Genomic DNA, 7700 nt, shown 5'->3' with positions numbered 1-7700 from the left:
GTGTTTTGGGACTAAGTTGAAATGCTCTGCCCCTTACTCACACATCCTCATTGTCTCACCGGGCCCCAGGGTGAGTCATGGCCGCATCAGGTATTGTGGGTGTACAAGGTGGGGTGCAGTCTCCAGTCCTTCTGCCAGCATGCTCAGGGCACCAGGAAGGGCAGCGGGTGCCGATGGGCCCAGATTTACCAAAGATGTTTCCAGTTCGAGGCCTTGGACTGTTGTGAGCCTGTCAGGGGCCTTTGTGGCCCTGGGAGGAGCTGTCTGGGGCTGCCCCAGTGTCCTTGGGGTCTCTCAGGTTGGGGTGGATCTTTCAGGAGTGCTGGGCACCGGCAGAGACTCAGGTGGCAGGGAGGGGACTCACTTTCCCTCTGGCTCCCTCTGGAGACCTTGGCTGCAGCGCTGGGAGCTGGCCGCCTCCAAGCCACGTCCTCCAGCCCCCTGTTGACTTCTCATTTCCTCATCTCAGGTTTCAGCTCACTCAGGCTGACGTCGCCTTCTGATCTGTTTCCCAGAAGCCCCCAAGCCCGTCTCTGTGGCTGCTGTGCAGACACGCAGCTGGTGGGGGAAGTCCAGATGACGCTGACCTTGAAGAGCCTCCTGCCAGCCAGGCTCAGGAGGGCTCACTTCCCCATTGCGGAGCTCCCGCGGGGACCCGGGGCAATTTCTGGGTCTTTAGCACAGGGCCTCTGAGGGCCTGGCTTTTCCTAGGGGCTGCCCTGGTGCTGTGGCACCATGGGGTGGGGGATTTCGGCAATTCCAGGGGCTCGACATGGCTGAAACATCCCTGGACAGCTCAGCTGCTCCAGGTAGAAGCGTCCATCCCTCCCCCAGCCAGGCCTGTGCGAGACAGACTTTGGGACACGGTGCATGCCTTTGGGACAGGTAGCCCAGTGGGCTCAGAGCTCTGACAGTGAACCCAGATGGGGGTGCTGTGCGAGCCGGGTGGGTGCTGTGTGAGTGCATAGGGGCAAGCAGGCTGCTCCAAGGGGCTTGAGTTGTCCTTGCAAAAAAGTGGGAGTTAGCTGGAAAAGAAGGAGCTGCGTGGTCAGAGGCGTGGAGGCAGGCAGCGGCATGACCCATCTGGAGGACTGCAAGCATTTCCACGTGACTGACTGGAGTGTAACGGGGGTGTGGGAGACCGGCAGGCAGGCGGTGGGCAGGGGGCTGGAGAAGGACCCTGAGGGTTCAGCCAAGGAGCAGGACTTTTCTTCAAATGGCAGAGAGGCAGAGAGCCGGACCCCTCCTGGGCCCTCTCACTTCCATGCAGGGATGCCTCCCAGTGAAACAGGCCTGGGCCTCAGAGGCTCCCCGACCCCAGCTGCTGACTCTGTGTGGGCCAGCAGGAGGCTGCCCACATAAGCCATGAAACCATGGCATGGGCTGGGGCTTGAGGTTCTCCCATCCCCTCTTCCAGGAGTCTGATCACCAAACCCTGGTTGGAGACAGGCCCCGAAGCCTGCTCACTGGTGCCTGGGGTGCCACTGCCATCCCCACTCTGGCTCTGGTAGGGAGGCAGAGGCCACCGGTGGAGAGAAGAGCCCAGGTGGGGAGAATGTGGGCAAGAGGCCATGCTCCCTCCTGCAGCCTTCATGGAGGCTCAAAGTGTTCTGGAGGTGTTTGGGGGCTGGCCTCCCCTCCCCAGCTAACTTCAGTGCCTCCCAGCTCGGCCCCCACATATCACGCTCAAGTGGACCGACCCTGACTGAGGCAGAAAGTAGAGCTGGCCTCTCACCACGGGCTCCAGCCCTACTGCTGAAGGAGGCAGGATGGCACAGAGGGGAGGGCATGAGTTCTGCATCATTCATCCTTGCAGGGGCCAGATCCTGGGTCTGGTGGGGAGCACACGGGGCTGGCAAGGCCATGGGAAGCAGCACGTCATGCCTTGCTAGCTACCTTTGACCCAGTAATCCCACTTCTGAGAGTCTGTCTCAGAGACATCTGCACAAATATGACAGAGGCACACACACGAAGCCACACACTTGTGATGGTAGATCGGAAACATTCTCAATAGACGTCAATTTGGGACTGATATGTCCCAGTGGTATGTCCCATGATGGAATTCAAGACAGCTCTAAAAAAAACCAGGAGACTGGGCGTGGGGGCTCAAGCCTATAATCCCAGCACTTTGGGAGGCCAAGGTGGGCAGATCACTTGATGTCAGGAGTTCAAGATCAGCCTGGCCAACATGGCGAAACTCTGTCTCTACTAAAAATACAAAAATTACCCAGGCGTGGTGGCGGACACCTGTAATCCCAGCTACTCTGGAGGCTAAGGCATGAGAATTGCTTGGACCCGGAGGGCAGAGGTTGCAGTGAGCTGAGATCGCGCTACTGCACTCCAATCTTGGTGACAGAGCGAGACTGTCTTAAAAACAAACAAACAAAAAAGAATCTGAAAGTTTTCTGTGTATGAATGTGCAAAAAAGCTCCGGGATTTCTGTAAGGTAAGAAAGCAACTATAAGTCAGTGAAGAGTAGAGAAAACGCCCGCTTCCCAGGCCGGGGCAGGAGGCAGCATGACAGGCTTGGGAGGCCCTGGGGAGTTTGGCGGGACTGGAAGGAAGAAGGGACAGACCAGGCGAGTGAGGTGGAGACCAGCTTGGGAGGGCCCCTGGGCGCAGAGAAGAAACTGAGAACCACCAGGTGCCACGGGACAGTTTCCAGCAGATTCGGATCTGCTTTGTCTGGTAACAAGATCTGGCAATGGTAAAGCCATGCTCCACGTTTATAATGTGCTTTGCATGCACCGTCTCATTTAAACCTCTCTGAACTCCAACCCCTATGAGAGAAGTGCTATTATCATCACCCGTGTTTTTACACATGTGGGGCTGGGGCATAGGAAGGTTAAAGAATGAGTCCAAAGTCACACAGCTGGTGAACAGCAGAGCCAGAGAAAGGACCTGCGCCCATGCCGGAATCACCTCGCTATCCTGCCTTTCACAGTGGTGTTGGACTGGAAGGGGATGGCTGGAGGCCAGGGACAGTCAGGAGCTGTTATGAGATGGGGACCCAGATGAGAAGCAGTGAGGGCCGGGGGAAGGCAGCGAGTTTGGGATGGGGACTCAAGTGTAGATTGAAAAGCTTTGAAGGATGTGGGAACAAGACCCGGTGGTGAACGGGGACCCAAATCCATCCACTCATTCATTCATGCAGCAAAAGTATTGAGTACCTACTGGGTGCCAAGTACTGTCCCAGAAGCTGGGCTTACGTCAGTCACCAAATCCAACAAATGCCCCTGCCCTCAAGGGGCTTTCCTTCTAGCTGATGGAGACAGACAACAGTAATACACATAAGAAATATGTAATTAGGTAATCTGTTAGCACCGTGGAAAGCTGAAGTAAAGGTAAGGGGATTGGCAGCCCTGGTCCAGGACGTGTCTGAAGTTTTAAGTGAGGTAGTCAGGAGACGTCTCATCAAGAAGTGACATATGAACTAAGACCGAAAGAAGGTGAGGGGCAAGCTGTGCAGTTGTTTGGGGAAGGGCACTCCAGGCAGAGAGAACAGCCAGGGCAAAGGCCCGGAGTGGCGGCGTGTCTGGTGCATTGGAGGAACAGCAGTGGGGAGGCTGCCACCCTGTCCATCAGTGGGCACAGGGAAGGGCTACATTTCTTCTTCTTCTTCTTTTTTGAGACAGTCTCATTCTGTTGCCAGGCTGGAGTGGAGTGCAGTGGCGCGATCTCGGCTCACTGCGACCTCCACCTCCCGGGTAGGAGTGATTCTCCTGCCTCAGCCTCCTGAGTAGCTGGGACTACAGGTGCATACCACCACTTCCAGCTAATTTTTTATACTTTTAGTTGAGATGGAGTTTCACCATGTTGGCCAGGCTGGTCTTGATCCCTTGACCTTGTGATCCACCCGCCTCAGCCTCCTAAAGTGCTGGAATTACAGGCGTGGGCCACCGCACCTGGCCGGGATATACTTTCTCCATTTGGGGTCAGGCCCAGCCCTGTCATCTGCTCTGGACAGTGATGAGATATGAGTGGAAGAGATGCGTGTCACTTCTGAGCTGAAGCATGGAAAGCTAGTGAGTGATTCCATGTCCCTGTCACCCTGCCCGGAAGCTGGTGATTCTCCAGATGTCCCTGACATGGTCATGCGTGAGGCCGATGCAGCATACATCTTGCTGCTGACCCTCATGGACATGAAGCTGGAATAAGAAATGCCCCTCTCTGCTTTTAAGGCCCAGTGACTGGGGGTGGTCACTGCAACACAGCTCAGCCTTTGTCAACTGATACCCCAGGGGAGGCTTCTGCAGTGCAGCCAGAGAGAAGAGGGTGCAGGGAGGAGAGCAGGGGACGTGGGCGAGGAGACCAGGGTGCCCAATCATTCCCTGCTTTTACTGAGAGCGACACAGTTGGCGGGGGGTGCTGCATCCGAGAAGCGTCAACCGGAGAGGCGCAATCCAGTGACAAACCTGAACAGCACGGCTCTGGCGACTGTGCTGGGAACACCTGGGGGCAGGAGTGAAAAGGTGGGAGCAGGGAGACCAATTAGGAGGCTTCTGCAATGAGCCAGATGAGAAATGATGGGGGCCTGGCACAGGGTGGGGGCGGCAGTCAGACTCTGGGTCTCCTTTGAGATCAGAGCCTCAAGATTTGCCCATGGACGGGAGAGGGAGAGGGGTCTGGGATGCCTCCAAGGCTTTTGGTCTGAGCAGCAGGAAGGAGAAAGCTGCCAGCTGGGGGTGGGGAGAGTGCGGTGGTGGGGGAAGTGGGTTGGGGTGCTGCGGGGAGCGAGAGCTGGAACGGCTGAGATGCTCGTTAGACATTCAAGTGGAGTGTTGTGTGGGCAGCCGGGGAGAGGCCTGGACAAGGAGGGGAGGACGGCCAGGCATCTGTTTGGGTGTGGACAGTACAGACAGCAACTAATGCCTTAAGACCCGATGAGATCAGGAGGGGTGAAAGCTGGTGTCTCTTTCAGCATCTGGGCTGAGGACAAGGGAGAGAGAAGGGAGGGCATCTCGAGGGACATCCTGGAGGTGGTGTCCAGCAGGCATGTGGATTATCTGGTTTGGACCTTAAGAGAGGAGCCAGAGGGTGGGGCTTGAGAATGCAGGAGGAGGGGCAGGCTAGGGGTAGGAGAGGTCTATCTCCCTGGGTGGAGGTGAGGTGGGGGAGAAAGGCCAAGGACAGAGCCCTGGGTGGGGCTTCTTTGAGGGTGGCCTCAGGAGGAGGAAGAGGAACCTCAAAGGGGCCAGTGGGCAGGGAAATGGGAGGAAATCTGGATGGGCGTCTCAGGAGCCAGGAGCATGGGCACATGTTTCAAGAAGAGACAGAGAGTTGGCCGGGTGCGGTGGCTCACGCCTGTAATCCCAGCACTTTGGGAGGCTGAGGTGGGTGGATCATGAGGTCGGGAGTTTGAGGTCATCCTGGCCAGCATGGTGAAACTCCATCTCTACCAAAAATACAAAAAATTAGCCGGGCATGGAGGCGCGCGCCTGTGATCCCAGCTACTCCGGAGGCTGAGGCAGGAGAATTGCTTGAATTTAGGAGGCGGAGGTTGCAGTGAACTGAGATCTCGCTACTGCATTCTAGGTTGGCAACAGAGCAAGACTCCATCTCAGAGAGAGAGAGAGAGAGAGAGAGAGAGAGAGAGAGAGAGAGAAAGAGAGAGAAAGAGAAAAGGGTCTATGCTTGGGAATGGCATTGAGGAATCGAGGCAGGATGGCAGCGAAGTGCCCCAGGCATAACCTCAGATAGGTGACCAGTGGCCGTGGTGGGGTGTTGGGGCAGGAGTTAGATCCCAGGAGTTCAGGGGACAGGGAGGAGGGGGTTAATGGAGGCAGTGAGTGGAGCCTGTCCTTTCCAGAGCTGAGGGCAGAGGCTGGAGTGCGGGTGCAGGACTGTGGAGAGAGGGGCCCTGTGGGATGGGAAATACTCAAGCAGCTGGTTTGATGCCCAGAGGCAGCAGCAGGCAGTGGGGGGGGAAGCTGAGAAGCCAGGGAGACCAGGCAGAATGTCAGCAGGTGCCCCACAGCCTCGATGGCTCCTGAGTCCTGAGGAAGGAGGAGAGCCAGGCTAAGGTGGTGATGGGAGGGGGGACACAGGCAGAGTCAAGGAGGGGCAGAGGCAGGGCGGAGGGAGCTCCAGCCACTCTTACAGATAACTGAGGCAGCCATGTGGTGAGAAGCCCGGAGAACACAGGGGAGGCCTCCAGGCGGGGCAGCCCTGCAGGCACAGAGGCAGAAGCAGGAGTGTATGGGGCAGGTGGGGGGCCTTAGCAAAGCCATAGAGGCAGGGAAGCCTGTGGGGCTTTGGGAAACAGGATGGGAGGGACCCAGGGGAGAGACGCTGGGGCCTGAGAGTCACTCAATAGGCCTTGGGTGCTGCTGGCATCTTGGCAGAGCCCCGCCTGATGGAAGAGGCCCACTGTCCCTGCGTCTACCTCCTGCTTGGGCTTGGGAGGGCCTCCTCCAGGCTCACGTCCTCTCCAGGCCTGGCCTCGAGGTCCCAGGAAGAGGCAGGTGTCCAGAGGCAGGCTTGGGCCGGATGTGAGAGGACCTGGCTTTGGTAGCTTACGCCTCCTGGGCACACCTGGAAGTTACCTACTGAATCATCAGAGCCACTCTGCCTGCGGGTGGAACTGTTTCCGAAGGATCCACCCACTTCTCTTTTCTGAAAGTCGGAACTACCTTTCATCACCTCAGGGAAAAGGAACTCTTTGATGTCTTTGTTGGCAACCCCCCTCCCCACACACAAGAGCAGGTCATGATTTACCTGGTGTGGTGCTCAGGATGGCCTCAGGGGGAGGGCACTGATCCTTCCATCTGACGGTTGGGAAGCTGAGGCTGGGCACGTGCTGTGAACTACCCTGTGTCCCACTGTGGAGTGAGTCTGTGGCGGCTACAGACACGGCATGGAGCGTGGGAGGCCCGACCACGGTGTTATCTGTCTCCTGCACTCCTGCACGTGGCTGCCAAGCAGCCTCTGTGGCCTGGTAAATTCCTGATCGCTTCATCTGTCCTGGGTGCCTGTTTGGTTTCTTAAATGCCTGGGGTTCCTGTCACTCTCCCGGACATATGAGAGAGCTCCTCCGTCTCCTGTCACAGGCACTTCATGCAGGGCCCCACGCTTCCTCATTCTAGCTTCAAAGGTCATGGCCTTCTCCCTCCTGGAGGCCCAGGAAGAGATATGAGCCCTAATGCCCCTGGCTGGACCATTGGCTCCCGGAAGGCAGGGACCAAGTCCCAAAGCTTCATTCTCCCTTTCTTTTCAGAGCTGACTCACTCCTGGTGACTAGGGGCAGACGGTGGGGGTCATCGTAGGAGCCACAGGTCCTGGGAGAAAGGAAGTAGCACTTACTGAGAACTGTTTTTTTTGTGTTTTTTTTTTTTTTTTTTTCTGAGTCTTGCTCTGTTGCCCAGCCTGGAGTGCAGTGGCGCGATCTCAGCTCACTGCAACCTCTGCTCCGGGGTTCAAGCGATGCTCCTGCCTCAGCCTCCTGAGTAGCTGGAATTACAGGTACATGCCACCATATCCAGCTAATTTTTTCTATTTTTAGTAAAGGTAGGGTTCCACCATGTTGGCCAGGCTGGTCTTGAGCTCCAGACCTCAATCAGTCTGCCCACCTTGGCCTCCTAAAGTGCTGGGATTACAGTGTAAGCCACCTTGCCCGGCCTTTACCGAGCACTCTGGATGAGCCAGGCTCTAGCCCCATCTCCCCTGTTCCTTCCAGGAACCCTCTGAGGACGATGTTACTG

General features: G+C 57.0%; 1 long non-coding RNA gene across 1 annotated transcript; it reads right to left on the bottom strand.

Annotated features, from left to right (window-relative positions):
• Positions 1 to 3285: 3285 nt before the first annotated feature.
• LOC135275111 (uncharacterized) lies at positions 3286 to 7198 on the bottom strand. The gene is made up of 2 exons (XR_010342830.1): positions 6718 to 7198; positions 3286 to 4452 (listed from the first exon to the last, which is right to left on the bottom strand). It is a non-coding gene; the product is annotated as an uncharacterized LOC135275111 (long non-coding RNA).
• Positions 7199 to 7700: the final 502 nt, after the last annotated feature.

This window comes from Aotus nancymaae, unplaced genomic scaffold (assembly GCF_030222135.1).
Source record: "Aotus nancymaae isolate 86718 unplaced genomic scaffold, 86718_ANA_hifiasm-v0.15.2.pri h1tg000003l, whole genome shotgun sequence".
Taxonomy (NCBI): Eukaryota; Metazoa; Chordata; class Mammalia; order Primates; family Aotidae; genus Aotus; species Aotus nancymaae.
The sequence above is the reverse complement of the archived record's forward strand: the minus strand, read 5'-3'. Positions and strand labels throughout refer to the sequence as shown.